This window comes from Nyctibius grandis, chromosome 2 (assembly GCF_013368605.1).
Source record: "Nyctibius grandis isolate bNycGra1 chromosome 2, bNycGra1.pri, whole genome shotgun sequence".
Lineage (NCBI taxonomy): Eukaryota > Metazoa > Chordata > Aves > Nyctibiiformes > Nyctibiidae > Nyctibius > Nyctibius grandis.
The window spans coordinates 2,694,767-2,722,531 of NC_090659.1; the positions used below are offsets into that span (position 1 = coordinate 2,694,767).

The 27,765-nt window shown below is 41.3% G+C and overlaps 1 protein-coding gene across 8 annotated transcripts in view; it reads left to right on the forward strand.

Annotated features, from left to right (window-relative positions):
* Positions 1–27,765, forward strand: part of NSUN3 (NOP2/Sun RNA methyltransferase 3) — a 165,068-nt gene that overhangs the window by 86,882 nt on the left and 50,421 nt on the right. The window contains exons 11-12 of one of the 8 annotated variants that reach the window (XR_011047709.1): positions 26,116–26,150; positions 26,779–26,907. The exons of 5 other annotated variants lie outside the window; for them this stretch is intronic. The gene's annotated coding sequence lies outside the window, so the exon portion shown is untranslated. Of the gene's footprint in view, positions 1–119; positions 160–22,660; positions 22,852–26,115; positions 26,151–26,778; positions 26,908–27,765 lie in introns of those variants that run through there. 2 more of the 8 variants (XR_011047711.1, XR_011047713.1) reach the window with 2 other exon arrangements.

Below are 27,765 nucleotides of genomic sequence, written 5' to 3' on the forward strand. Positions count from 1 at the left end.
AACTATCAGCAGGCACCAAGTCAGTGCTACTAATAAACTGGCATTAAAACTTCCACCTGCTAATAATATCTTATTGCTTTTCAGTATTAAATAAAAGGAAATGATCTGTTTAATTACAGTCAAAGAAATTTTGCAATGCTGTGCTGCCTTGGATGGTGATAATAATAATGAAATGTATTTAAGGACATGGCTACACGAACTGATTTCTACTGAGGTAAGCTAGAATGGCAGTAGCTATTGTATGTTAACTTTTTGCATGTAGGCTTTTTGCCTGTAATAAATGTGAAACATGTTATTCTTAAGTGAAGGTAAGATAAACTGGGGTTAGCCTTTTCAAAAATATGTGTAGACACTTGTAAGCAAGATTGTATCCAAGGCATTTTTTTTTTTCTCCTTAATCATTCCGCTGTATTGGTGACTCTTTGGTTGGTTTTTGTTTGTTTGTTTGTTCCCCTGCCCCCCCCCCCCCCATTAGCAAAAAGGCAGAGTATGCATCACTTATTCTTTCCTAAATGAAGTTGCATCAGGCCAATTAAGACTTTGATAACCATTACAAAGCCAGGATAGACAGTCTGTGGCAGATCTGAGAAAACACTGAAGAGATACCTTTAGCCACAAAATCAATCCTATTCTGGTGTTCTATGTGCACCAATGAAGCAGGGGGAAGGTATTGGGAAGTAGCTAATATTTTTATTCTGTTGGGAGGGTCTTCTTGCATTCTGATTTTTCTATATTACTTTTCAGGAACACAAGTAGGAAAAAAACCTGGGGGAGCAAAAACCTTGCCTGGAAGTCCCATGTGGGTTGTAGGCTGGGTTAGTGTTTCCTTTCAGGCATGCATGCTTCTTTTTCCAATTCTTAGTCAGATGCCTTGAATATTTTAGGACAAAATTAATTGGACATTAAAGCACCAATAACACACTTCAATCCCCCTCGAGATCTGGTTTGGATTTTGGAATGTTTTGGAACAGGGAATACAAATACCACATCCTTAATTGTACTGTAAGTGGAAGAAGAAATGCCCTACTGACAGCTTGTCCTCTTACCTGTTCCAGTGTTGCCACTTTCACAATGTATTTTCAGCAGAAAGTGATTTCATATTGATATTACAAGATTTCTGAATTCCAACAATTTTAATAACTTGAAATATAAAGATCTACCAAAATTAAGATTATCCTTTTAAAAAGAGGTGTAATGCAACAGTACTTTGCTCTTAATTATCTTGTGGAATGTTTAATATGTGGGCATGTTTGGACCAGCAAGCTCATGAACTGCATAATAAATGAACAAGGAGATATATTATATCCATTGCACTGGCCACTGGTCAGTGAGTTAACAGGTCCCACAACATGTTCCAACATCTCACTACTTCCAAGTGGAGAAATAAGGACTCAGGTGGAGGAACTGTAAAGTCAAGGGAAACTCGGTTCATGTCAATTTGGTTTCAAGAACTTACTCTCATTATTTATTTCTACTGTGGGCCTTGGCTGGGTTGTCAGCATTATACAGCATTACTGTGGTGAACTGTTGAGAGGCAGTATCTTCAAAGACAATAAATCTTTAAAAGGACAGAGGAAAACATTAATGCTATACATGCTGTTTGAATGTTTATAGCTTTGCTCTTTTTTATTATGTTTTGCAAAAAAAGTTGTTTATACAACTGCCATCCTGCTTTTAAAAAGGAAAGGAATTTCTTAGCCCCTTTTTTTTTTTTTAAAAAAAAAAAAGCCTTCTGATCAAAATGTAGGCAGAGTATGTTTCTGATAGGGGACCACTTTAAAAGCGCTTGTGAACTGTGTGGACAGAGGAATAAAAGGCCACAATAAACTACATTTTATTTTACATTAAATAGTTTGTAAGGCAACAGTTTTGAGGGAGACAGATTCAAAGCAAAATAATTGCATGGTGCACATCTGCCTTTCTAGAGATCATCAGGTTATGACAGATGAGCTAATCAAACAGTATGATTTACCAAATATCTGCAAGTCTTCTAAATTAGTTGTCTCAGATTTGCAGGGTTAGCTGTGCGCCTATAACTTAATGAAGATTTTAATTGTTTCAGTCAATAACAGTGTACTAAGATAAACTGCTCTAAAAAGTGCTCGTGTGTGGTCTCTTAGCCTGCTGATTTCAGTATGGTCACAAAACTGCAAGTTTGCCCATTTTGATGGGACTCATGCTAGGAAATTAGTTATTCAGCTGTTAATTTGCATAACACCTCCTCTCTCATATTAATGTTTCATTTGTGGGGAAATTTCTAGTTTGCCTTCATGGCCACGTGCCCTCCTTCCTGATTCTGGAAAGGGCTTATAGCACACAGGCAAAACCTGAAGTCAGTCTTCATAAGGTTGTATCTGTTGGGCTTGACTCCCTCCTTACCGTACTCTTCGGGTCTTGCTTAACTTCATCCCAGTTGTGGCATAAATCATTTTCAAGAGATTCAAGAAGAGACAACTTAGTTATTCTTTTTGTATGCTTTTGCCCTGCTGTTACCAAAAGTAGGGCAAGACTTTAGAGAAAATAGTATAGTACAAATCCAAGTGGATATGAAAGGAAATGAAGTGTCACTGTTGGTGACAAAAATCCTAGAGGTGTAACTTTGGAACATGCAGAAAACAAAGGCACGGTATTTCATGTATTGCTGACATCTCCCATGGACTGTAGACATCTCCTGTTGTTCTGTTCTTTATGGCACAACTCAGGACACTGGTACAGACATCGTTCTTCTTCTGGAAAAGAGCTAAGACTTTTCTTTTTAGTGTCAGTAGCGGGTAGTTTAAAAAATAACCAGCATAGAAGAAAAATCCCAAACAAGCTTTTTTCTACCACAGTTCTCTTTTTCACTGTAAGAATGACTCTTGTAGCACTATGTTAGTACTTTGTGCCAGCACTGGCAACTTGACATACGTCATAGGTTTGCTGCCTGTAACTTTAAACGTTCAGCTGAGCTATGTGGAATCAGCTGCTACAGAGGGAAACAGCACAGCAAGAAAGATTGATGATCATTGGAACTAGTAGTCCAACTAGTCCTGAAGATTTTACCAGTATCAACTACTTAGCAGAAAGCTAGTACCACTCAGAAGAGATGCTAACATGGTAACTTGGTCAGTTTGGAAAGCAGTACAGCAGTATGTCACTCTCCACTTTGACATACCTAAATCAACCATCCCAGGAGAGAAGACCTCCAGAATAAAGTTCGCTGATTAGCTAATACAGTTTTTTTCTTAAGAATTCTTTTCTTATTTTTATTCTTTCAGTCAGTTCGCAATCAGATTTAATAATGTATTTAAATAAAAGTAGCTACAACAATATTTATAGCCAAGAGACACAGAAAAGTAAAACATTTCAGTGATGGTATGATGGCTTGAATTAGAGGGTCACTGAAGTCAGAATATGTGTCAAATCTCAGAAAAGGGCAGTATTTTTGAACCAAATGTTGCACTGCTGTTCAAATGACATTTAGCAACAAACTTTCCCAAAGGAAGGCTGTCTGCTATGAGAGACTTGATTGTCTGGGAGACATTAGGTCTAACAATGTGCTCATAAATGGTTGCTTTTCTTTCTGAAAAGGAGAGGGTTAAGAGCAGCACACTCAATGGATCAGGAAATGGGAAAAGGCATTTTGAGGGCTTGTGGGTGTGGGGGTTGTTTGGGGTTGGGGTTTGTGTTTGGTTTTTGGTTGTTTGGGGATTTTTGGTTGTTTTTTTCTAACACTTTATGATGAGAAGGCAGACAGAAAGGATGCCAGGTTGCTGAAAGTGAACTTAACTGTTAAGCTGGAACTGTAACATCCTGGGTAAAGTGGATGGCTTCTTTGATGTAGCTGGGTACAGCATGAGTCTTGTGAGGGACTTGTTTTTTTTCCAAAAAAGTACAGCCAAAGGTAGGAATATGGTGATATGGCAGTGTGGTAGGGCAGAATAACAGACTATGGATGGAATAATAATTGGGTTGGTCAAATGTCTTTGGTGCCTGAGGCATGCACTTCAAAGCCTTTACAGAGCAGCTAGTTAAATACCTGTCATGTAGCATCCAGGCAGTCAGACAAAACTTCTCCAGTACAGAAAATTGCACAAAACACAATTTTGAACAGTTGTGCTGCTCAAACTGGTTCTGCCATCAGGGTGTTTACACTCTTCATTACTTTTTACAGAGACCATCGTAGAATCTTCTAGCTGGTGTGATGTGGCTGTTGCTCCTTCAGTTCAATACAATGCAAACTTTAGCCCTAGCCATGGTCTATCTGGTACCATAATGATGGGAGGGTTTTCTGTTTTTGTTTGTTGATTCTGCTTCTAATTGACCTTTTGAAAGTGTTCAGTGATATAAAATCCTCTCTTCTTTCTGTAGATAAGGTACTTCCTATGTTCTGCTCTGAAACTCGGACAATGTGAGAGCCACTTGCCTTGCCAGTCTATGCCACGGTAATAGTGGGAGGTTGTCCTCCTCAGATTCCCTGGAAGCAGGATCCAGGGAAACAAACAAAAGCTGTACTTTGCTGCTGCTGACTCCTGAGTTGAGGGTTTCGTGTTTTTGTCTTCCTGTAAGAAACAGAGTAGTAGCTGGGAGTGTGGGAGCTAGGGTCTAAACATGGGATGGGAGTTGTATATTTTATCAAGCTAACACTTGAGTGGCCCAGGTTTGACAGGCAAATCCCACAGAAGCTCTGGGTAGCGGGACACCCTCCCACAGCCTGGGGACTCATCAGGGATCCTCTGCATTGCTCAAAGACTCCAACCAGAAGGCTTCTTTTTGAAAAGCTGAGTGGAAACCTTTCCTTCAAAGCTTTTCTCTCACACGTATTTTTTTTTGCCTCTCAATAATTAGAAACAAAAACTGTTGGTGAAAGAAACTGCCTCTCTGTAGGATCCACACTTTCAACAGCAGCTCCTTTACCACAGAGCTGTGTTAATGGTATCTTCAATGTTGTGTTCCTCTCTGTGTGTGATGGGAGATGCAAATGGCCTGTTGTGACATGGATCTTGATATCCTCGGAAAGAGCTCCTGTTTCAAAAACTGGGGGGGGAAACCAGCCTTATTTTCAGGGGTCAGTGAGATGCACTGACAAGAAAAAAAAAATGAATGAATGAGGGAATATTTCTGGTTTCTGTCAGGGAGCTTAGCCATAACTGCTATGCCACAGTGTGCTCTAGCTACCATTTGCCCTGTACATTAAACCAGAAATATTTCTAATGAGCACCAGTCACCTGAAGAGCCCACTCTCAGAGCAGTCCTCTGTTCTGACTGGTGTCACTAACTTCCGTGCCCATCTTGCTTTCTGTTAGACTTTCCAGTATTAGCAGTCTTTTGCCAACCTGATCTTATCTTCTGTTGGTTTATACCTTGCACTCAGGTCTGTAGATTTCTCAGTGCTTATCTAAAATGGATTTCTCAATGCACAGTTAGCATAGTGGACTATGCAGAGCAGGGGTTGTTGTACAAGAAGGCAAATTTAAAAGTTGTGGTGCCTGGGACATTGGAAATGCTAAATTTTCACTGGCGGTGTCTAGAAGACAAACGCAGTTCCACTTTCTGTATATTCTTTTGTTTCCAGCCCTGGTGAAGGGATAGAGATCAAGGCAGAAAGGCTACCAAGAATCTGAAGTGAACATGTACAGGCATGCTGTTGTATTAATATGTATGAAAGTCACATAGTTTCTCTTGCAACGGAAATACCTCCTCTGTAAAGAGTTATAAGCTCTGGGTGGTTTTTTTTGCGACACTGCCTATAATTGCTAGGAAAAAAATAGGCTCAAATGTAAAGTTCCTAGAGCACTGTTCAGTATCCACAGCGTGGAGTTTCAACGCTATTTTTAGCCTATTGCTTGCTGGGTTAGAATGCAAATAGCTGTGTGCACTCTGAAGCTGCAGAAGTCCGTAAAGACAGAAAATAGTCACATTCTAGGGGGGAAACTGTGCCATCCCTCTGGTGCCTGTCCTCACTGAAGAGTTTTAGAAATTTTTCTCTTTGTTACTAGCCAATGTTCAACTTATCTGCTATTAACAATATTGAAACATTTAGGCTTTTGGCTACTGTTGATATTATTATATTAATACAGTTAGACAATCTCCTTGTAAACACTGGTACACACAAAGTAGAACTAATGTAACCAGTGCTACTGTTTGCCAACAGACAGGTTGCCCCTCAAGTAAAGATCCGTCTTGAGTAGTGGGGCAAAAATGTCACGCTTTTTCATAATGGAATGACCAATTAATGACTGGAGACCAGATCTGAAGTGAAATGCTGTCCTAAATTGTTTTTCCAAAACAGCTTGTTTGTCTTTTAATAGTCTTGAGGAGTGACATAATGAATTGGCAAAATGAAAAGAACACTGTCCTTTGACACTCTATCCTAAACAGTAAGGTTGTAGTACAGAAGGTTCCTATTACTTGCCTGAAGAGATATTAGGTAAGATGTTGCTTACATTTTCATTGTGAGGAGAATATGAGAGACTCCTTTTGTAAGTTTAGTGTTGCATCTTCTTGTATATTTTAAGAAGCTTTCAAATACTGAGTTGAGAATTATGGGAAGGCTGCCTTCTAGCCATTCAATAGCATGATCTGTGCCTGAGTATATGTCTAAACAAAGCAGGGCACTTACAAAATGTGTCCTTTTGCACTCCTGATTTCACTTCTGCTACATTTGCTCCTCCTAGGCCTAAAACAAGGCAATGGCTATGTAATAAGTCTGATACCAGTAGCAGTAAGTGCAGCAATATTGCTGGAACTAAGCAGAAATTCTGTTGTGTTGGCTGCAACCATGTAAGATCTTCTAGCACTTGGGATAAGAATATTGGTCTGGCACCCTGTTATTCCCATTGATCTTGCTCAGAACTTAGGTAGAACTTAGGTAGCACCAAGAGCCTCCTTTCTCAGGTATTTCGTCTCAAATTTGTTTTCCTTTTGCCTTGGTTACAGCCTCCTTATTGCAAACAGGCTCTTAAATTTCCTAGACTGCAATAATGCTGGGGAGAAAAACTGGGAGTAAAATTTGGAGATGACAGTAGGGGACCATACAAAGGCTCTGTTGAGATCCTTAAAAAAAGGTGAAGCCTTCAGATACAAAGAAAGTGGCTGTATTACATCCCGTATGCTAAATTGCATCTAAACATGCAGCTGCTTTTTGATTTAAACTTCCTTCTGTTAACCAGCTGCTTCAGTTCTGGCAGAACTATTTTGGGTGTATTTCCTGCTGCAGACACAATGGGAAAGACTGTCTCAAGGGAACCTGGGCTTACTTCAGAGCAGTTAGAGAGCAATGTGAGGAGAAGAGTTGCAAAGCATTCAGGGTACTTCAGTTGTATTGCTGATTGTAACTAAAGCCCATCGACATGCTCCTGGTTTGGTACTGAAACATGAATCACTTGTCCTGGTGTTTGCAGCAGATTTCATTTCATTTAGAATCATAGAATCGTTTTGGTTGGAAGGGACCTTTAAGATCATCAAGTCCAACCATTGACCTAACACTGCCAAGTCCACCACTAAACCATATCCCTAAGCACCACATCTACTCGTCTTTAAATACCTCCGGGGATGGTGACTCCACCACTTCCCTGGACAGCCTGTTCCAATGCTTGACAACCCTTTTGGTGAAGAAATTTTTTTCTGATGTCCAATCTAAACCTCCCCTGGTGCAACTTGAGGCTGTTCCCTCTCGTTCTATTGCTTGTTATCTGGGAGAAGAGACTAACACCCGCCTCGCTACAACCTCCTTTCTGGTACTTGTATACAGCAAATACTCTCCCCTCAGCCTCCTTTTCTCTAGACTAAACAAACCCAGTTCCCTCAGCTGCTCCTCATAAGACTTGTTCTCCAGACCCTTCACCAGCTTCGTTGCCCTTCTCTGGACTCTCTCCAGCACCTCAATGTCTTTCTTGTAGTGAGGGGCCCAAAACTGAACACGGTATTCGAGGTGCGGCCTCACCAGTGCTGTGTACAGAGGGACGATCACTTCCCTAGTCCTTCTGGCCACACTATTTCTGACGCAAGCTAGGATGCTGTTGGCCTTCTTGGCCACCTAAGCACGCTGCTGGCTCATATTCAGCAAGCTATTGATCAACACCCCCAGGTCCTTTTCCACCAGGCAGCTTTACAGCCACTCTTCCCCAAGCCTGTAGTTGTGCATGGGTGGTTGTGCCCCGAGTGCAGGACCCAACACTTAGCCTTGTTGAACCTCATACAGTTGGCCTCAGCCCATTGATCCAACCTGTCAAGATCCCTCTGCAGAGCCTTTCTACCCTCAAGCAGATCAACACTCCCGCCCAACTTGGTGTCATCTGTGAACTTACTGAGGGTGCACTTGATTCCCTCATCCAGATAATTGATAAAGATATTGAACAGAACTGGCCCCAATATTGAGCCCTGGGGAACACCATTTGTTACTGGTTGGCAACTGGGTTTAAATCCATTCACCACAACTCTTTGGACTCAGCCATCTAGCCAGTTTTTTACCCAGCAAAACGTATGCCCATCCAAGCCATGAGCAGTCAGTTTCTCCAGGAGAATGCTGTGGGAGACAGTGTCAAAGGCTTTACTAAAGTCCAGGTAGACAACATACACAGCCTTTCCCTCATCCGCTAAGTAGGTCACCTTGTCATAGAAGGAGATCAGGTTAGTCAAGCAGGACCTGCCTTTCATAAGCCCATGCTGACTGGGCCTGATCGCCTGGTTGTCCTGTATGTGCCCCATGATGGCACTCAAGATGATCTGCCCCATAACATTCCCTGGAACCGAGGTCAGACTGACAGGCCTGTAGTTCCACAGATCCTCCTTCCGGCCCTTCTTGTAGATATCACATTCACTAATTTCCAGTCACCTGGGACCTCCCCAGTTAGCCAGGACTGCTGATAAATGATGGAAAGTGGCTTGGTGAGCACTTCTGCCAGCTCCCTCAGTACCCTTGGCTGGATCCCATCTGGCCCCATAGACTTATGCATGTCTAAGTGGCATAGCAGGTCACTAACCATTTCCCTGGGGATTATGGGGGCTTCACTCTGTTCCCCATCCCTGTCCTCCAGCTCACAAGGCTGGGTACCCAGAGAACAACTCGTCTTACTACTAAAGACTGAGGCAAAGAAGGCATTAAGCACCTCAGCCTTTTCCTCATCCTTTGTCACTACATTTCTTCCTGCATCCAGTAAAGGATGGAGATTCTCCTTGGCCCTCCTCTTGTGGCTAATGTATTTATAGAAACATTTTTTATTGCCTTTTATGGCAGTGGCCAGATTAAGTTCTAGCTGGGCTTTGGCCCTTCTAATTTGCTACTGAAGTGCAAGCATCATCTAAGAGGAAACTATTCTTTTTTTAACGTTTCAGTTATAAGACAAGAGTCAGTTGTTATACAAAATTCCAACTCTTTCAGATTTATTAACAGAGTGGGTGACAAGTCAATCTTGGCAAGGAAAAATAATTATGCTCTAAAATGTACAGTACTGACTTTAAGACATACTATCACAGACTTTATTAGTATTATGCACTATTTCATAGCCTTCAGAGCATTGCTTGACTTTGCAATATGCAGGTCATTTTCATGTTTGCCAGGAGTCTAATTCCAAATAATTTTGCTTTCTTTGTGCTTTTTGCTCTCTTTCTGCTTTTTGCTCTTTTTCTGCAAGCTCATTCTCTAGATAACACTGCTCCACCACCACCCCTGTGTGTGTTTGGTCACTGCACGTATCTAGGTAATAAAACTCTTTTGAATAAGAGTTTCAAAGTCTCCTGACTTCTTTAAGAAATGACACACCTTTTAGAACCTCTGGACTATATGAAATAGGAAAGAACAAATCTTTGACAAGTTATAATAGTCAAGGTTAATTTTGAAGCAGTGTGTATGTTTACTGCCTCTTAAGGGAGTATCTCACTGCTTTGCATGCTACTGAGTTGTTTCTGGAGGTGAAGAAACACTGCTTAAAAGGATTAATTTGGCAAGCACTCCTGAGACTTTAGAAGGTAAACAACTGTTTCTTTTTTGTCAATGTGGCAATTAAGGTCTGGGAGATTAAAGTAAGTAAATGCGGTTTTGGCTTCTACTGTAGACTGATGGTTTAGTGATACTTTGAATATTCAATGAGGTGGTTTAATGGTTCTGGAGTAGCAAAATCCAGTTCAGATGTGAAAAAATAAATAAAAATGAACTGCAGAGTGAGAGTTATGTGATGCCCAGAATCAGGCAGGTAAAGTTTCTTATGCTCAAGATTGATGTCCAGACTGGTTTGGCAAATGACTTGTCCTTCAAATGCAAGGAATGTGCTGAAGGTGTCCAGATGCTTGGAGATTTCCTCATTTGGCCTCTTGTAATACCATCTTTACCAAAATCTCTGCCTAGTTCTGGGTTTCAGGCTAAAGAATATCAGGAGTCTTCCCTATGAAGTTAGTGAAATTGGTAAAAATAACATTACTGTGAATAGAATTGTGAATTTCAGAGACACTGAGACAGTCAGAAGTGATATTAAAAGAAAACAAAATATGGTGATCCCTTAACAGCCATTAAAGCTGATGGGACAGTCTCATTCTCAGCTGCTTTGTTCACCTAAGATGACACAAAGTAGCCACAAAATAGGCTTTAACATCCCTTGTGTTTGTTTTTCCCTAGTCTTCTCTTTTGGACAGCACACTTACTACCTGTCCTTAAGGGAGTGGCTGTCATGTCTCTTCAAATATAACTTCAGGGAATTAATTAAATTGTCTTTCTTAAAGTAGGTGGGCATTTAGAGGAGGTTTAATTTGAAATCAGAAATTAAAAATGTCTTATGTTAATTCAGAATGCTGTTTATATGACATTATAGTTGGAGAAGCTGGCAGAGTGTTACCTGTGTGTAGTGGGAGGACAGCCCTATTTTTATGATTTTCTTCCCCATCTTTCTCCCCACCCCAGTGCTCCTCCCACTGTTTTCAATCCCAAATCTGTTGCTTTTGTTGGAGGTTGGTGTGGAAAAGAGACGATCCTTTGAAGAAGCAGAGCAACGGAAATTCAGGTTTGAACAAGACTCTAGTATATTCTTTAGGGAGCTCTTTGTGCCTTTATTTTGGCACACCAATGTTTCTAAAGTGGCAGTGTTATCTTCAAGTCCTCTGTATCTTCTTCATGACAAATTCAGGCAGAAATAACTGTGATTGCTTTTCTGGCTAAGTGAAGAATTTAATCCATTCTGCATTGTCTCCATTCACCTGCCCTACTTTATCAATTTGAACAAATTGAAGAGCAGTTTAAAGAAAGATGGCCATGCTTCACTTCCTGGACACTTCAGTTGTTTTCCAGAATGGCCAGTAGTGGAAAATTAGCTGACACTGCAGAACCCTCTTCCTCTGGAGGTGCTATCTACTGTCCTAACAGTGATACCTGTGGGGAGAATACTGGACATACACAAGTCCCTGGGAACAAAAGGGATGTATTCAGAGTTGCTGAGGGAGCTGGCCAATGTCACTGCGAGGGTGCTGTTTATTTCCTTGGGAAGGTCATGGTGATTGGGAGTTTGCTGGAGGAAAGCAAACTTCACACCTGTTGTCAGGAAGGGCAAGAAGAAGGAGGATCTAGGGAGCTACAGGCTGATCACTATCTCTGCAGGCACTGGGAAGATTATGGAGCAAATCTTGGAAGCTGTTTCCAGGCACATGAAGAATGAGAAGGTAACTAGAAAGAGCCAGTGCACATGAACTCTAAAGCAAGTCATGCCTACCTCGAGTACCTCTTGCAATGAAATGAGATGGTCTCTCGTAGTACCATTGTAGCTAAATTGGTGAGATACGGGCTGGACAAGTGGATAGTGAAGTGAATGAAATGTGGCTGTATCATCACACTCAAAGGGTGGTGGTGAGTCACCTGAATTTGAAAGAGTTGCTGGGTATGAGTGGTCTCCCTAAAGGATCAATACTGATGCCAATACTGTTAATCTCTTTATTTGCAACCTGGATGCTGAGATATGGTTCACTCAGCAAATACATATACGATACTAAACTAGGCGACTGTTTGATGTGCAGGATGGCAGGGCAGCCTTTCGGAGGGGCCTGAACAAGCTGGAATAGGCTAGCAGGAGCCTCCTGGAGCTCCACAAGGGCAAGAGTGACTTTCTGCAAAGGCCAATCACATCCTAGGCTGTCAGCAGGAGTAGCGCCAGTGAGCTATGGTCTTCCCCTCTATTTGGCACTGGTGAGACCACTTCTGGAGTACTGTGCCCAATTTGGGGCTTTCCAGCACAAAAGAACTACGGAGGTACTGGACCAAGCCCAGCGGTGGGCCACTGTGCTGGTGAAGGCTGGAGCACAGGGTGTACGAGCAGAGGCTGCTAGAGCTGGGCTTGTTCAGCCTGGAGAAGGGAAGGCTGAAAGGAGGGAGCCCTTATTGCTGCCTGCAGCTGCCTGCTGGGAGGGTGTGAGGGAGACAGAGCCAGCCTGGTGTACAGTGATAGCACAAGAGGCAATAGCACAAGTTGTAACATGGGAAATTTCAATTGGATATTAGGAAAAATCCTGACTGTAGCAGGTTTATATGCTCATTTCCTATCCTGGCTGTTAGTTCTTCTTCTCCTTTTTGCTTGATAGAGCCAGCAACTGGGTTAGACATGCATCTCTTCATTTGGATACTTCTACAGAGTCTACATACACTGACCTGTCTATACATTTGTAATTTTCCAATTATTAAGGTTGACTTAGACCTCTGCTTTCCCGTCCTGCCCCCTCTCCCCCTTCAAATATATGACATTTGTTTTATATTATTTTACTCTCTAAAAGACTGCGGTAATTGTGCAGGGCACTCTTTGAACCCGGTCTTTTTTGAAGTTGTTTTTTTTGGTTTTTTTTTTGTTTTTTAATTCCAGTTCCAAAAATGTCCCCTGGGAAGAGTGTTTTGGTTTGGGATCTTAATCTGGATCTATGTATGTGTTTTCTACTGGTATTGTTATTTCTGTGAGGAGTATGATCATCTTCTCTCCTACCTGTTCAACTTACAGCAAAACAGTTGAACTGCTTTTGTAATAATCCCTACTGGAGATATGATTATAACATGACTTGTATGCCTTGTACTAATATTCTGCCTTTCCTGTGTGTGAGGAATCTTTTGCAGGCAGTTTTGCACGCTGTAACTGCTCTCATCCGTTTGTGGATTCACCTTTATATTTTAACTGTACTGAATTGCTCGTGCTCCTCAGCTGTCATTTGTAGACAAGCCCTAAAATGGGATTTTTTTTTAAATTATTTTTTAAATATTGAAAGTGGTTTTCAAACAGCAACTTATAGCAAATCTCAAAGTAAAAGAATGAAATGGCCACCCACCATCTTCCTTATGTTCATCCATAGGTTTATTGTTTTGTTTTTTTTTTTCTGGAATGTAAAAGATTCAAAGCCAAACATAGAGCCATATTCTTACTGCTGGCTGCATAAAAATTTTGCTGTCCTGGGCAAATACTCTTGAGATTTTAGTGGCCATTGGGAAAGGTGACTGAGGTTTACAGCCCTGCTTTTTTTAAGGTGCCACTCTAACGTCCACAAACGCAGTTATGTAAAATGTAAAAGACAAGCAGTTAATGAAAGAGGTTGTGTCAAGTATGAATTTTCTTTCCCTGACAAAAAGATACTTACAGCAATAATGTTTGGAGTGCTCTGAAAAGAAATATGAACAAATTCATAACAAAGTTATTGTAAAGCTTGTGTGCGTGAAATTGTATTTTTTCCACAGCTGAAGTTCCCTGGTTCACTTATTCCTGGTTCTTTCAATTTAGTTGCTCTTCTCAGTGCATAAAGTCATGGTTTGCAATTAGTACTCATGACCCATGCAAAAATACAACATTCCTCATTTCCCCATGTGATCCCTGCACTGCAGCTGTGTAAGAGCAACTGTGTTGGTGCTTTGAAATAATAATGCAGAAGACAAAAAGACAATGACAGTGCAGCAGAAAAAAAGACAAGTCCACGTTTGCCTCTGGTGAAGTGTTCAGAGTGCTTTCTCCTGTCCTCCCAGTATTGATATGCTTTGCCTTAACTACCTTTTCTGCTAGTGTTTTCTGCATTCCCTATTGGGAAACTACAGCAGACAGTCTTTCACATGGTGTGTGAAGATCCAGAAATTCATTACAGTAGCAGCCCTGCAAGGCAGTGCTGGGAATCAAACTGTGAAATTGCAATTCCTGAAGGGCAGTATACAGGGCGACATGTTACTGTAGTTTTCCAGTGGACTGAGCCACCCAGTCATCACGACAAATGATGCTAAATCCCAGCAGCTGCCCTGTATTTATTCTGTAATTTATGCTCCAGGGGATATAATCACAGAAGAAAACTCCTTAAGGGAAGATTCTCTGCAAAGTTCAGCCTTGACGGAGCAACAACCTTTATTTCTACGAGCAGTTAATACAGAGGTGTAGAAAGGGTTGGGTTTTTTTCTTATGGTTTCCTTGCTTCCACTTGCTTTCATCTACATCTTTAGGAATTTTTCAGACCAACAAAGAAAGTAATTTAGGTACATTGCAGTTCAGGAAATTGTTACTTGAAATCAATACCTACAGGAACAGATTCTGCAAATAAATATACAGAGTTGAAAGGGATTCCACGCCTACGTGTTGTGTGGAAATCCAGGCAGGGTCATATAAAATATTGCAGATGTGTGGAGATGAATCATGAGCAGATCATGTAGTGCACATATTTCAAATTCAGTTATATATTAATTTTCAAAAATGTGAAAAAATATATATATACATATAGTTCCGAAATGCTGATTTACATTTCATCCCTCTGTAGCTTAGTCTCGGATCTTCACCTTAATTACGGATGGATCTGCTGATTTCAGTGGCACTGTTATGGAAAGCGAATCTCAGTGTGGATTTCTGGCACTATGTGGAGAATATTACTGTAATTCTATCTTCAGAGGTTTTCTCTAAAGCCCTTGGAAACAGTCTCCTTTACAGTTGAAGTGTCCTATCTTTGCTTTATTCCTGATGTGATTTTTATTTCAAAAGGCTCTGAGAAAACTTTCTATTTACTGAATAGTCTTTTTCATATTTTTGTGTCCTACTCCTAGCAATAAAATTGCCCAAATTGCAAAAATATTCCATCTCAGGAGGCTTTAAACATCATTCCAGGAAAAATGCTGAAGAATGCACATAGAATGTGAATAACGGTTATGGAATATCCATGTTTGTGTGATTGTTTTTGAGTAGCCATATATTTTTTCATTGATTTGGGTAAGTGACCCTGATTGTCATATAAGCACATGTCAAAAAATTCTTCCTTTTGTAATTAATCCCACTACTCTAGGAAATCTCAAATAAATGCTATACAGTTATTTTCTAGGACATCTGATGCTGCATTTGGAATTGTGTTCCTGAAGCAAGAAAAAATGGGAAATTTTTATTTGCTAATTCCTCCCAAGTTGCAACAGGAATTGCAAACTATTTGTCCAAACAGGTTTTTAGATACAGATAGGTGGCAGTCAGGGTTAGGGAATCAATCTAATTTGTGTGTGTGTGTGCATGTGTAATTGTGAACATATTTGACAAAATATTAATAATTGTTATTCCCTATACATGGAACAAAATAAACATGCAAAATAGTGCAAAGCGAACTGGAGCTTCCTGAGCCACTGTACCTTCAAAAGTGGAGGAGTCAGAGGGCTCCATTTCCCTTGTAAACATTTTCGTAAAACTGTTTTCAGGGAAGGAAGAGGAAGCAAAGTTGGTGAGGCTATAAAAAGCAGCTGCCCTTCTCTGGAGGCCTGCTGGATGACAAAGGCATTATAGGATTCTAACAATGCAATTAGGACAGTTAGAAAAATCAAAATAAAGAACAGACTTTTAATTGTAAATGTAATTAACTACTGGAGCTACCCATCTAAGGATATGGCAGAGCTGTCATCATTTGTTGTCTTTAAAATCAGCCATCTTGTGCAGAAAGTAAGACTGAAGATTGTAATGAACTCTTCTGGTCTTGCAATCTGTAAGTCCTAGCTTAATACCATTGAAACACACTGTGAAGATGACAGAAGATGCCTGACAGGCTGTGGCCAAAGCAGAATTTTAAATGGTGAAACTTTAATGGAGAAAAAGGCTTTAAATGGAAAGCATATTAGAGTGTGTGTGGTGAAAAGTAAAACTGCAAAGTATTTTAATTTACTTTAAAATGCTACTGCTTCCATGTATTCGAATTTATCTTGCAGATAGTTTTAACATGGAAATTGCATAGTTATTAGTTTCAGTACCACAGGATGCAATTGAATATACTATATGTTTCACGAGTAATTGGTAAGCATTATTTAGGATGTCTTGCTATGGAATACTTTATGGGCTTTTGTGCCAAAACTCTGAGTTTGTAGGAATGGAGATAATACTGACTGGTTTGGGAAAATGCTGTTTCATGAATAAGCCTGTAAGATGCAGGTATTTTGCTGCTGTTGTTTTTTCAAGCTGGAAATGAAGCAGCTTGAAAGATTAATTAGAATTGAAGAAGATAAGGGTTCTCTGCAGGAAGTACATGGCAGACTTCCTTTTGGATGTCAGGTGCTTTTGAAGTTCTTGATCAGAAGTAGATCTAAGCCTGTATTTGCTCAGCTTTTGAGGAGATTGTTGGCTCAAGATATCCTGCATTTGAAGTGTTGTGGTACGAAGATATTTTACCTCAGTTATTAGCACAGTTAGACTCTGTGTTTAGCAGTGATTGCCAGAGGTCTTCATCTTTTGGAATATGCACTGCGAGTACCAAATAGTTAGGTTGCCTATGGTGTATCATATAATTGTGCTCTTGTAGCACTGATGACAGTTAAGAGAGCAGAAATAGTGAGATATAATTAAAACTACGGTATGCTTTGTTATTGTAGTTTGATTCATGTGAAACTTCTCTTTCATCCCAGGAAAAGCATCTCTCACCATGCTTGAGAAAGCTTCCAAAATTCTGATGTGTTTATATGGATACTTGGGTAAAAGGTGCGCCACAACAGAAGGAACTAAACCTTTCAATAGTGTTTTTTGTCTTTTTCATCAATTTCCCCTCCCATAAAACCAAGTTTAAAATGGTAGGGGTCCCAGCTACCTGTTTCTGGCTGTGATGAAAACAGGCTGCATGGCAGGCATGGGCCTGTTCCTGAAGAAAGGAACAGAATTCATGTTAAGGTATGAAGCTGATCATTGTTCTTGGAAATACGACCACTTAGTGTCTGGGTTTGTTTGGTTTTTTTTTTTTTCCATTTTTGTTGTGTCCCATCTCCCCTCCCCCCCCATTTTGGAGACCTCCATATTGTAAGGAAACTTTTAAGAAATTGTCTTTATTGCAGGCGGGGACCAAACCCTTCGGGGTGGGTTGACTGCAGCTGTCTGTCAGGTGCCCACCCAGCTTCTTTCTCATTCCCCCTCCTTAACAGGACAGGGGAACAAAATAAGACTAAAAAGCTTCTGTGTTGATATAAAGATAGATCACTTACAAAGTAACATCACAGTCAAAACAGACTCAACTTGGGTGAGATTAATTTATTTTGCTGCCAACTAAAAATAGATTTGGATGGTGAGAAACAAAGACAAACATAAACCACATTCTCCCCCTGCCCCTTCTTTCCAGGCTCAACTTCATGCCTTCGTTCCAGACCCCTCTACCTCTTCCCCTCAAGCAGGGCAGGGGATGAAGAATGGGCGTTCTGGTCAGTCTGTAACAGCTCCTCTCTGCCCCCTGCATGGACTCTCCACAGCTCTTTCAGGGCACATCCACCTGCTCCAGTGTGGGGTCCTCCATGGCTGCAGTATAGATTCCTGTTCCAGCGTGGTCCCTCCAGGGACTACATGGGGATCTGCGCCCAAGCAGTGGAGCATCTCCTTCACTCTGTCTTCTCTATCCTTGGTGCTTGCAGGGCTGTTCATCGCAGATATTTTCCCCTCACTTCTGGGCAGTGTTTTGCCTTTTCTTAAGTATGCTTTCCCACAGTGCCAGAGTGCAATACTCTCCGATCAGCTCCCTTTAGCTATTCCACGCATGGAGGGTGTCAGGTTTAATACTGAACTTACTTATTTGAAGACAGTTGATGTTACACAGGATTTCTGATTTAGCAGAGTAATACAAAGTGTATTGCATAACACCACACAAATGTAAGTTACCCTTAGCAAAATACAGCAATTGTGATACAGTTCGGTCAGTCACACCACCAATACGATTCCCACTACTGGTCCGTTGTAATACGCTCACTATCAGGGCGTGGGGCACCCCAGTCACCGAGGAGGCGCATGTGGGTTGAGGCCAGCTCAAGTCCCTTGCTCTCTTCAAAATACGTTTGCTAGTTACCTAATTTTTGTACTCTGTGTTGGGCTGAGCCAGATATTCACTCCCTCCGCTGCTGGTCTGGCTGACTGGAGAGACATTCATACTCTTTTAATGAACTCAGGGAGAAATATGTACACCACCAGCTGTTCCACTCCACTGTTGATAGCTGTCCACTTAAAACAAAGGCCACCCTCGGGCCCACTTTGTTAAGGTAAATGCTGCTTCTCAGCAGCCGTGGTCAGTCACAGGCCTGCCTTATCCCCTGAGCTCATCGCCCTTGCCCAGCTCCTCTGAGCCTTTCCCCATTGCGGCAGCATTTTGGTCAGTCACACTGAGGCAGCACCATGGTGGCTGTGGGGCCTAGCCGTGCCCTGCAGTGGGTCGGTTGTAGCTGGCTGGAACCGGCTCTGTCCGGCCTGGGCCAGCCCCGGCCGCTCCTCACTGGGGCCGCCCTGCAGCCCCTTGCCAGCGCCTGGGCACCCACGCTCTTACCCCGTGTTCCTGCACACCCTTTCCTGTCCGTAATGCCAAAGCCACTTCTCTGGTGCTGGTGGCACTCCCACAGAAGCCTGGAACAAATCTTTGTGCATGTTGGGAAGGTGAAAGAAAATAAGTAGCTAAATAACAACAGCCAGCCAATGGCTCAGGCTGCCTGCGGTGTTACATAGCCTGCCTTTGCCTGTAGCACTGTGCGTGTTTAGTCAGACTACTGGGTTGAGTTTAGTCTTTTACTCGTTTCCCTTCACTCTTACGTCTAATTCAAGTTTATAACTTTTGTTTCCTGCAAACCTTGAATTTGTCTGAAATATTTTTTCAAACTTCTGTTTTAAAATTCTGTGACTTTTTTTTTTTTTTTAAAAAAAAAAGGAAAACAGTCATGGATATAAGGCACAGATGTTTTTTTTATTTGCATTTCAAAAGTGTATACTGTTTCTTAAGTGCTAGTTCCCTGTATCATCCTCATGGTCAGTAATGCATCCCGTGTGGATACGTACTTTCCAGACTCATTTCTTAGGTACCGCACAGGTTTTCAGCCCCTTTACCCCACTGCTGTCCCCCTGGGAGATGTCTGGGAGAAAAGGAGAGCTCATTCACTCTGCTCCCTGGGAATATGCAGATACTGTACTGCAAACGTTGCTTTAACCTTGTAAATGCATATGCCATGTATGTGGGTCTTGCCTGTCTGATGTCCAACACATACGATAAGGCTCTTCTCTGGGAAAGAGTGCCGTGAATGTGCAAAGTCACCCGAGTTCTGGGTTATAGCTATAAAAAGGGACAGGACATTGGAGAGCTTTGTTTGTCAGTGCAGAATGCCTGAAGGTGAAAGGACCAGCCTTTAAATAAAATGGAGGGGCCTTCATGCCTAAAGGCACTGAAGAAAACACACTAGTTGCCTGACAGTCCCAAATGTGATGAAAATCGTCCACTGCAGGGGACATTATTGTAAATCTTTGTCTACCTGACAGATTTACATCTACTAGCTTCCATAAAATCCAGTGTTAATGGCACAACACCTATTAAGCCGAGGTATTTCTAGGTATACTATATCACTGTATTTTACTGTAGAGTTTACATTATTCCTAGCATTTCAGTGCTTATATTATGAGGTGATTCAGACTGAAAATATAGTAACTTTTTCTTGCTTCTCAAGGACAAGCTTTTATTTCTGAGAAACCATTCAGAAATGACAGGCAAAATATTGGAAATAATAAGTCTGAAAAATACTGTACTCCAGAATGGATGAGATTTACTGGGACATGTGTTTGGCTGCTTGAAGGAGATATTAATAAGGTGCCAGCCAGATTCTCGTGTTCTGTTAGTTGCCTTTCTGCCTTCTTTTCTGTTTTTTTTTCCCTCTCCTTTTGCCTGTCGAGATAACAATTGGAGAATTGCATTGAGAAGGTTACGTATGGAGCACATACTAATGTTAACAGTGAAGAGCTTGGAGGAACAAGAATCCCTGCCTTACCGTAAAAACATTAGGTGAAGTAACTGAAAGCATGTGCTGCCCACCAGTGTCCTGTGCTGCAGATTGCTGCGGCTGCATACTGGAAGACCCTGGGAGAGTACAAGTTCCCTCCCCTCCCCTTTCCTTAGCTTCAGGATGATTGAGGGCATCCATATTAAATGTGAAGAGAAGCTGTGGCATCGGTTATGTACGGAATTGGTGGTTAGATTGGTCCAGCTTTCGCCTGAATTTAGCAGAGGAAACAGCAGAAAACAGAGGTCATCTCTAAGCACATGGAAGAGAAGAAGGTTATCAGGAGTAGTCAGCATGGATTTACCAAAGGGAAATCATGCTTGACTAACCTGATAGCATTCTATGATGTCGTGACTGAATGGGTAGATGCAGGGAGACCAGTGGATATAGTCTACCTTGACCTTAGCAAGGCGTTTGACACAGTTTCCCATAACATCCTTGTGGGCAAACTCAGGAAGTATGAGGCAGAAGAACAGACAGTGAGATGGATTAAGAACTGGCTACACAATAGAGCTCAAAGAGTGGTAATCAATGGTGCCATGTCCAGCTGGAGACCTGTAACTAGTGGAGTCCCCCAAGGATCAGTTCTGGGTCCAGTCCTGTTCAACATCTTTATCAACGACCTTGATGAAGGGACAGAGTGTCTTCTCAGCAAGTTTGCTGATGATATGAAGCTGGGAGGTTTGGCTGATATACCTGAAGGCTGTGCGGCCATTCAGCTTGATTTGGACAGACTGGAGAGCTGGGCAAAGAGGAACCTCATGAGGTTCAACAAGAATAAGTGGAGAGTCCTGCACCTGGGAAGGAGTAATGAAATGCACCAGTACAGGTTAGGAGGCAATCTGCTAGAGAGCAGCTCCGTGGAGAAGGACCTTGGAGTCCTGGTGGACAACAAGTTATCCATGGGACAGCAATATGCCCTTGTGGCCAAGAAGGCCAACAGTATCCTGGGGTGCATTAAGAAGAGCGTGTCCAGCAGATCAAGGGAGGTCCTCCTCCCCCTCTACTCTACCCTGATAAGACCTCACCTGGAGTATTGCGTTCAGTTCTGGGCTCCCCAGTTCAAGAGGGACAGATCTACTGGAGAGAGTCCAGCGGAGGGCTACGAGGATGATTAAGGGACTGGAACACCTGCCTTATGAGGAAAGGTTGAGAGACCTGGGGCTTTTTAGTCTGGAGAAGAGAAGACTGAGAGGGGATCTGATTAATGTGTATGAATATATGAGGGCTGGGTGTCAAGAGGAAAGGTGCAACCTCTTTTCACTTGTGCCCTGCGATAGGACAAGGGGCGATGGATGGAGCTAGAGCACAGGAAGTTCAACCTCAACATGAGGAAGAACTTCTTTACTGTAAGGGTTACAGAGCACTGGAACAAGCTCCCCGGAGAGGTTGTGGTCATCTCCTTCTCTGGAGACTTTCAAGACCCTTCTGGATGCGTTCCTTTGTAACCTGCCCTAGATTGGTCCTGCTCTGGCAGGGGGGTTGGACTCGATGATCTCCAGAGGTCCCTTCCAACCCCTAACGTTCTATGATTCTATGAATTGAAGAGATAACCTTGCAAGGAATAAGCTCAGTGTCCTGAAGGCCTCTTCCCTGGTACTCAGGTGAGGAAACATCAGTGCTACTGAGAGAGATATGCCAGTCTCTCCCCTCAGAAGTTTCTAAAATCCATGTGATATTGTGGGTTTTTGGAAAAGCTTTTTTGTTTCTTTAGTACCAGACTCTTCTAATGCAGTTTTGTTTTCTAAGACTGCCAATACATTCACAAGATTTTCTTGTGAAACTAATCCTGCATCCTGTGCCGTACAATCCTACTTTACTGGAAAAATGTATTACACAGGCATGGATCAAACATGCTCAAGTCTTTGAAGGGATAAAATATTACACCTCTCCCCATCTGCCCCCAGACAACAAAAAACAACAACAAAACATAAATGAGTAACAACTGTTTCGCTCATAACTCACAAATGGATGGATTTTTCCAAATTCACTTCATGTTGCAAGCCAGTAAGGTACATCTGGCATGAAAGGTAGTGCTGGCAATATTTTTTACTCCCCCTTTGCAAAAATATGTTATTTCAAAGCAAAGTAGAAATGGGCAATGCTTTTGCTCTAGTCAAATTTCCAACAAAGAGGTTTCATTGGCCAATTCTTGACAAAGCCCTGTTGAGTGGCTTTCAGTCCTGCAACCATGGTTAGCTCCTGATGGTGACAAATCCATGTCTGTTAAATGGAGTGTTATTCTATGAATTAGCTTAAAATTAAATGTAACTACCTGGTTTTGGTCTGGATTACCAATTTTAAAGTGAAAGATACTAGTACCCGGCGTCTATATTGTTCTCCCTCTTTTTTTCCCTCAAATGTACTTTGTCCATTATAATTTCAATTCATAAAAATTAGATCACAAAACATTTATTATTGCCTGCTCTTTTAATTCTTTTGCATTCTTTTCAGGCTTAGAAATCACAGAATCACAGAATGGTTTGGGTTCGAAGGGACCGTTGAAGGTCATCTAGTCCAACCCCCCTGCCATGGACAAGGACATCTTTCACTAGATCCAGGTTGCTAGAAGCCCTGTCCAACCTGACCTTGAACACTTCCAATGACGGGGCATCCACAACTTCCTGGGCAACCTGTTCCAGTGTCTCATCACCCTCATTGAAAAGAATTTCTTCCTTATAAGAATTTCTTATAAGAAGTTCTTCTGTACCATTTTAGCTGATCAGCTGTTTTTATTACTAAGCAGCATTTGCTACTCCTTGTTGGTTGGTTTGTTGTTTTTTGGTTTTGGTTTTATTTTTTTTTGCAAACACTGTTCAGTTATCCTTCTAGCAGGATCTAGAAAGAAACCCCATAAGAAAACGAGTGTATGTTGGAGAGCAGCAACAACAATTTTGGGCAAAAGGAATTTCATATTTAAAGAGCGTGATGGCTGTTTCCCAAGTGCATTGCTCCAATACAAAAGGTAAATGTTCTGTTTTCTTTTCACAAAAGCTGACATACATGGGCAACCTCTATCATAAGGTTTCTCTTCTTGATTCAAAAGGAAAGCTCAGTGAGCATAAAGAGTGTGCGTACTGCAACAAGAGAAACTTAAAGGTCAGCACAAAGATGAATGCAATAATGACTGTAGTATTCTCACCTACGCATAAACTGGCTTCTGCACAATTTAAGGTAAAAATCACATCCCATGGTGTTATGCAACAGCAGGGTGGTCTCCCACTAGCCCCAGAGGGGAGTCTACTGGCAAAAGCAATGAAGAAGTATCGACACCAAGATATTGCGTCAGGGGAAAGATTTGCCAAATTTGGGTCTGAATCGCTCACTTGCCAAAGTTGCATAAATATGCAGACAGTTTGAAAATTGGAACATATGGAGACAGGAAGCACATTCCATGGTGCCAGCTAATGAAAATATGCAGTGTGAAATGAGCTAACATGGATGTCCCATATAATGGAGAGATTTATATTCTTCTCTTGGCGAGTTTAATCATTCTAACAAATTGCAAGTTTAATTTGTAGCAATGACCTTGGGAAAGATTATTTGCTCCACTCTTCTGATAAAGCTAACTTAGATACTGTGGGGGTGTATTTTCTTAATTTTTAATTAAATTTCTTAATTTTTAAATCTGCTATTTATGGATTTTAGAATTTTTAAATCTGTTATTTATGGATTCCTCAATTCTGTGAGCTATTTCAAAGCCATTCACAAAAAGGGTAGAACAAATCAGGCAGGTTTAGTTTTTAAACAGAAAGTTTAAATCCACTATTCTGTTTTCATACCTCCACCGGAAAACTTTTGGAAGTCTGAAAATCAGAAGGCTGTGGTCATTAGTGACCAAGATCATAAGATGGGATAGCCACTACCTCTGTTTCAGCTGGTTTTAGATGGCCTGTAGCGCACAGTAATGTCAAGAAAGTCACCCATTCTAGTCTGTGTGAAGTTGCAGCATTTCTGGGCCCTACTTATGCGAGGGATGCTACTGAGCTCAGAAGAGCTGGTAGGGGAGGTTTGTATGATTGCACTAAAAGTAATTAGGCATTGAAAAATTATTAAGGAAGGCTGACTAGAGCTGTCGCAGATGGTTTGTCACTGTGTAAGGTACTCCTAAACTATAGAATATCATTTGATATTTAGAATATAATAGTAAAACATATAAACTGTCAGACCTTTTCCCTAATCTGGCTAACCTGAGCGTTCTCTCTTTTGAACGAATTGGGCAATTTAGTAAATGACCTCTTTGTTAGAGCAGTCTGAAATGGCTTGAGAAAAATAAGCGCTACTCAGTAAGATACAGTTTTCCATTGTATCCTGACCACTGCTGGAGAAGTTGGAGAACAGGCTCCAGCTTTCTGGCCCTATGGCCAATTCTTTGACCAGTTGCCTTATTGATTAGAGCAGCCCCAAAATGCTAAGCAGTAGCAGCTGCTGGTTGTCCTGAAGAGGCCATTTGTCAAAAGGCAGTTGGCTGAGTGAACTTGGGTTGTGGCTGTAGCCTTGTCAGTTCATGACAAACCTAGGCTGAAGTAGGGATCTCAAGCTGGTTTTCAAGCTGCACTCACTCTGCCATGGGGACAGTGCTCAGAAACTCCCTGCCTAGGGAGGGTCTTTATAAAACCAGCATCTGGTGCTGCAGTGAAAGCATGCTGACTTTGTGGTGTTGGGATATGCAAGGCTCTTACAGAGCAGAAACACTAATTATGCAGCATTAAAGAGGGAGTTAGTGGCTTTCTTATTTTCCAACAGATTTTTTTTTCTCTGCCATTAGAGTGAAATTTATGATGTCTAGAGATAGTCCTTCATAAGTAATAATATTTAGCTTTTTTGCTGGCAGAAATCCAAGTGCTCCACAGCATGGAGCTCCACAGCCATGCCATCATTATTACTTTGTGATTGCATTGATAGTAATTGTGCTGAATTTTACAAGTAGGGAAATTGAAGAATGGGAGGGAAACAATGTGTTCAGAATAGCTTAATGGGCATTGGCAAAATAGCATATAGCCTTTAGCTCCTCAGTTCAAATTGATGCTTCATTCACGAACTCACATCTCCCCTTTGCCCTCCATGCTCCCTTTGCCGCCATTTTTTGTACAAGTTGCCAATTCTTTACAGCAGTTATCATGCAGATTATTTGCTTGGCATTGTATGTTTCTCCTAGTATCTGCTCTCCTTGTGCTTCCACAAGGAGAGCAAAAGTCTGATTCTGTTCTGACCTTTCAGTAAATTAACTTACCTCTGTGTGCATTTGCCTTCCCTGAGACTCGTATCTGGTTTCAATTACCTTCTTTGCTATTCACATTTTTCCTAAAATGTGTAATTCAGGTGTCTCCCAGAATCCTCCCTTGAGTCAATGCTACTTTGTGAACAGAGATCCTTCTGAAGGCAGGTTAGCTCTGAGCAAGGCATGTCCCAACAGCTCTAGAGCTAGGCTTACCTATTTGAACATGAAATATTTTTAGTCTGAGCCGCATCATCCTTAGGGAAATGGTAAAAATGCCTTTACTAGCAATTAACTGGGAAACAGGTGTCTGTAACTTCATTGCTATGACTTATCTTCCTTAATCAAAGGAAGAGGAGAAGCAAGGAGAGGGAAGATGAAATATGTCTCAAGAAAAAATGGAAAGGGAGGAAATCCTTTTTCTTCAGTATGTGAGGCATGCTGTGTTTTATCTCTTTGTTTATGCTGCACTGCTGTCATCAGGAAGTTTATATTTTGAAAGAAGAAAATACTGCCTTTATGAAGTAAAAAAGTGATTTCATTTTTGTTTGTATTCATAGTCCTATGTAGAATATCTCAGGTCAAATTATTTTTCGTAGTTTATTTTTGATTTGTCCCCTTTGCCTAATTTCTTTTGACTACAAAGAATAGTTTCTGGCAATTATAAAGCAAATACTATTTGTCCTTTCAGGAAGAATCGCCAGTACTGGTGAACAGACGACACAGGTAGGTAGTCCTATTGGATTGTACTGTCAAAGGACTCAGCAAATCTGGGATTTAGTGCTTATGCTGAAACAGACTTCTCTGTGACCTTGAATAGGTCATTTAGTTTCTCTGTGCTTCAGATCCCCACTTGTCAACCAGCGATAATAGTTTTTCCTCTTTGCAAGGCTGTTGTGAGGATAAATGCAATTAAATAATGCAGGATGCCTGGATGCTATCGAAGTGATGCCACTAAAGAAAGTAAACTAAATTCTTCTCACAGTTATATATGTTTAAATTGAGAGTTGATTGCTGAATTTATTAGATTAATACTGTGTGGCAGAAAATCAACGTTTCCCCAAATCGTTTGCCCCCAAACGCAGGTAGAGGTAAACTGCCTTGTTTACCCGTCCTCTATTTAACTACAGATATGATGCCGTAGTCTTGTTCCTTTAGGAGCAGGGATGAATTTGCACTGTGCAGTGGAGGAAAACCAGCCTGGGCAGAGTCAGCTGCAGGGTTCTTAAGCTGCAATGCACAATGTCAGCAATTCCCCGTGCACATCCCAGCAGACTGCTGTTGTGAGCATACACACAGCTCGCCAGTTCTACTCGCCAGTGCTTTTTCTTTTTCCTGTTCTTTCCCCCTGCAGGAAGCTACAGTAGCCAGCTAACAGGAAGCTACAACTTGCCACAGTTTGGTGGGACTTGACCATTTCTGGCTGACAGACCACTGGTGTTGATAGAATAATTTAATGCTTTTGAGGAAAAGGATTCTGTAGTGGGGAAAATGATTTATTTCTACTATAGAATGTTTATTTGCATAGTGTAGAAAATAACAAGATTTATTTGCAGAGTTGGAATCCCTCAGGTGTAGTATAAATATAATTACAAGAACACAGAAATATATTTATACTGTGCTATCGGGATTTTGGTGCTGTAAATCTTATTTTCCTGACTGTGAAAATAAATGTTTTGGAAGAGAAATAAATCATTAAATTCTCCTCTTGACTCAAGAGTAGGAAATATGTAGGCTATTGGCCTAAAAGACAATTCATCTACTGTCCTTTGACATCCCAGTGCAATGGTATATCTCAAATGATGTTTGCAGACTGTTCTAGTCCCTGCAGAAGGGTGGAAATAAGACTTTTGACAGTTTCGGATTACAGGTAAACAGATACTTCTAAAACAATACCTTATGTTCAATTAATTCTACTTCTTAAAATATTGGGCGTCGATTTTCCAAACTGCGACTCAAAAATTGTAGAGGTCTGTTAAAAGGTGTGTGGGGGAGGGGTTTGTTGCTTTGTATTTTTAATTGTCCAGACAATAAGGTGGATGCATGTAGCATTTTTCAGCATTGTCAAATGAATTCTGGGAAAGATTCTGGAAGGTGATGTCTGAAAATGTTAGCTGTTGCAATATGAGCATTTGGGAAAAACTTCATCTACTAACACATACACCAAAAATCTGAGTTGAAGGGAATTCTTTCCATGTGTGTGCTGTATGTAGCATGTGTTGGTTTCTTTTCTTTGCTGTATAGGTAAGGCTTTGATACAAAAGGGACATTGAAGGTTCTGTTGTCCTTGCACAGCATTGATTCAGTCAGCCACAACCTAAGGTTGACTAATTAGTTCTGA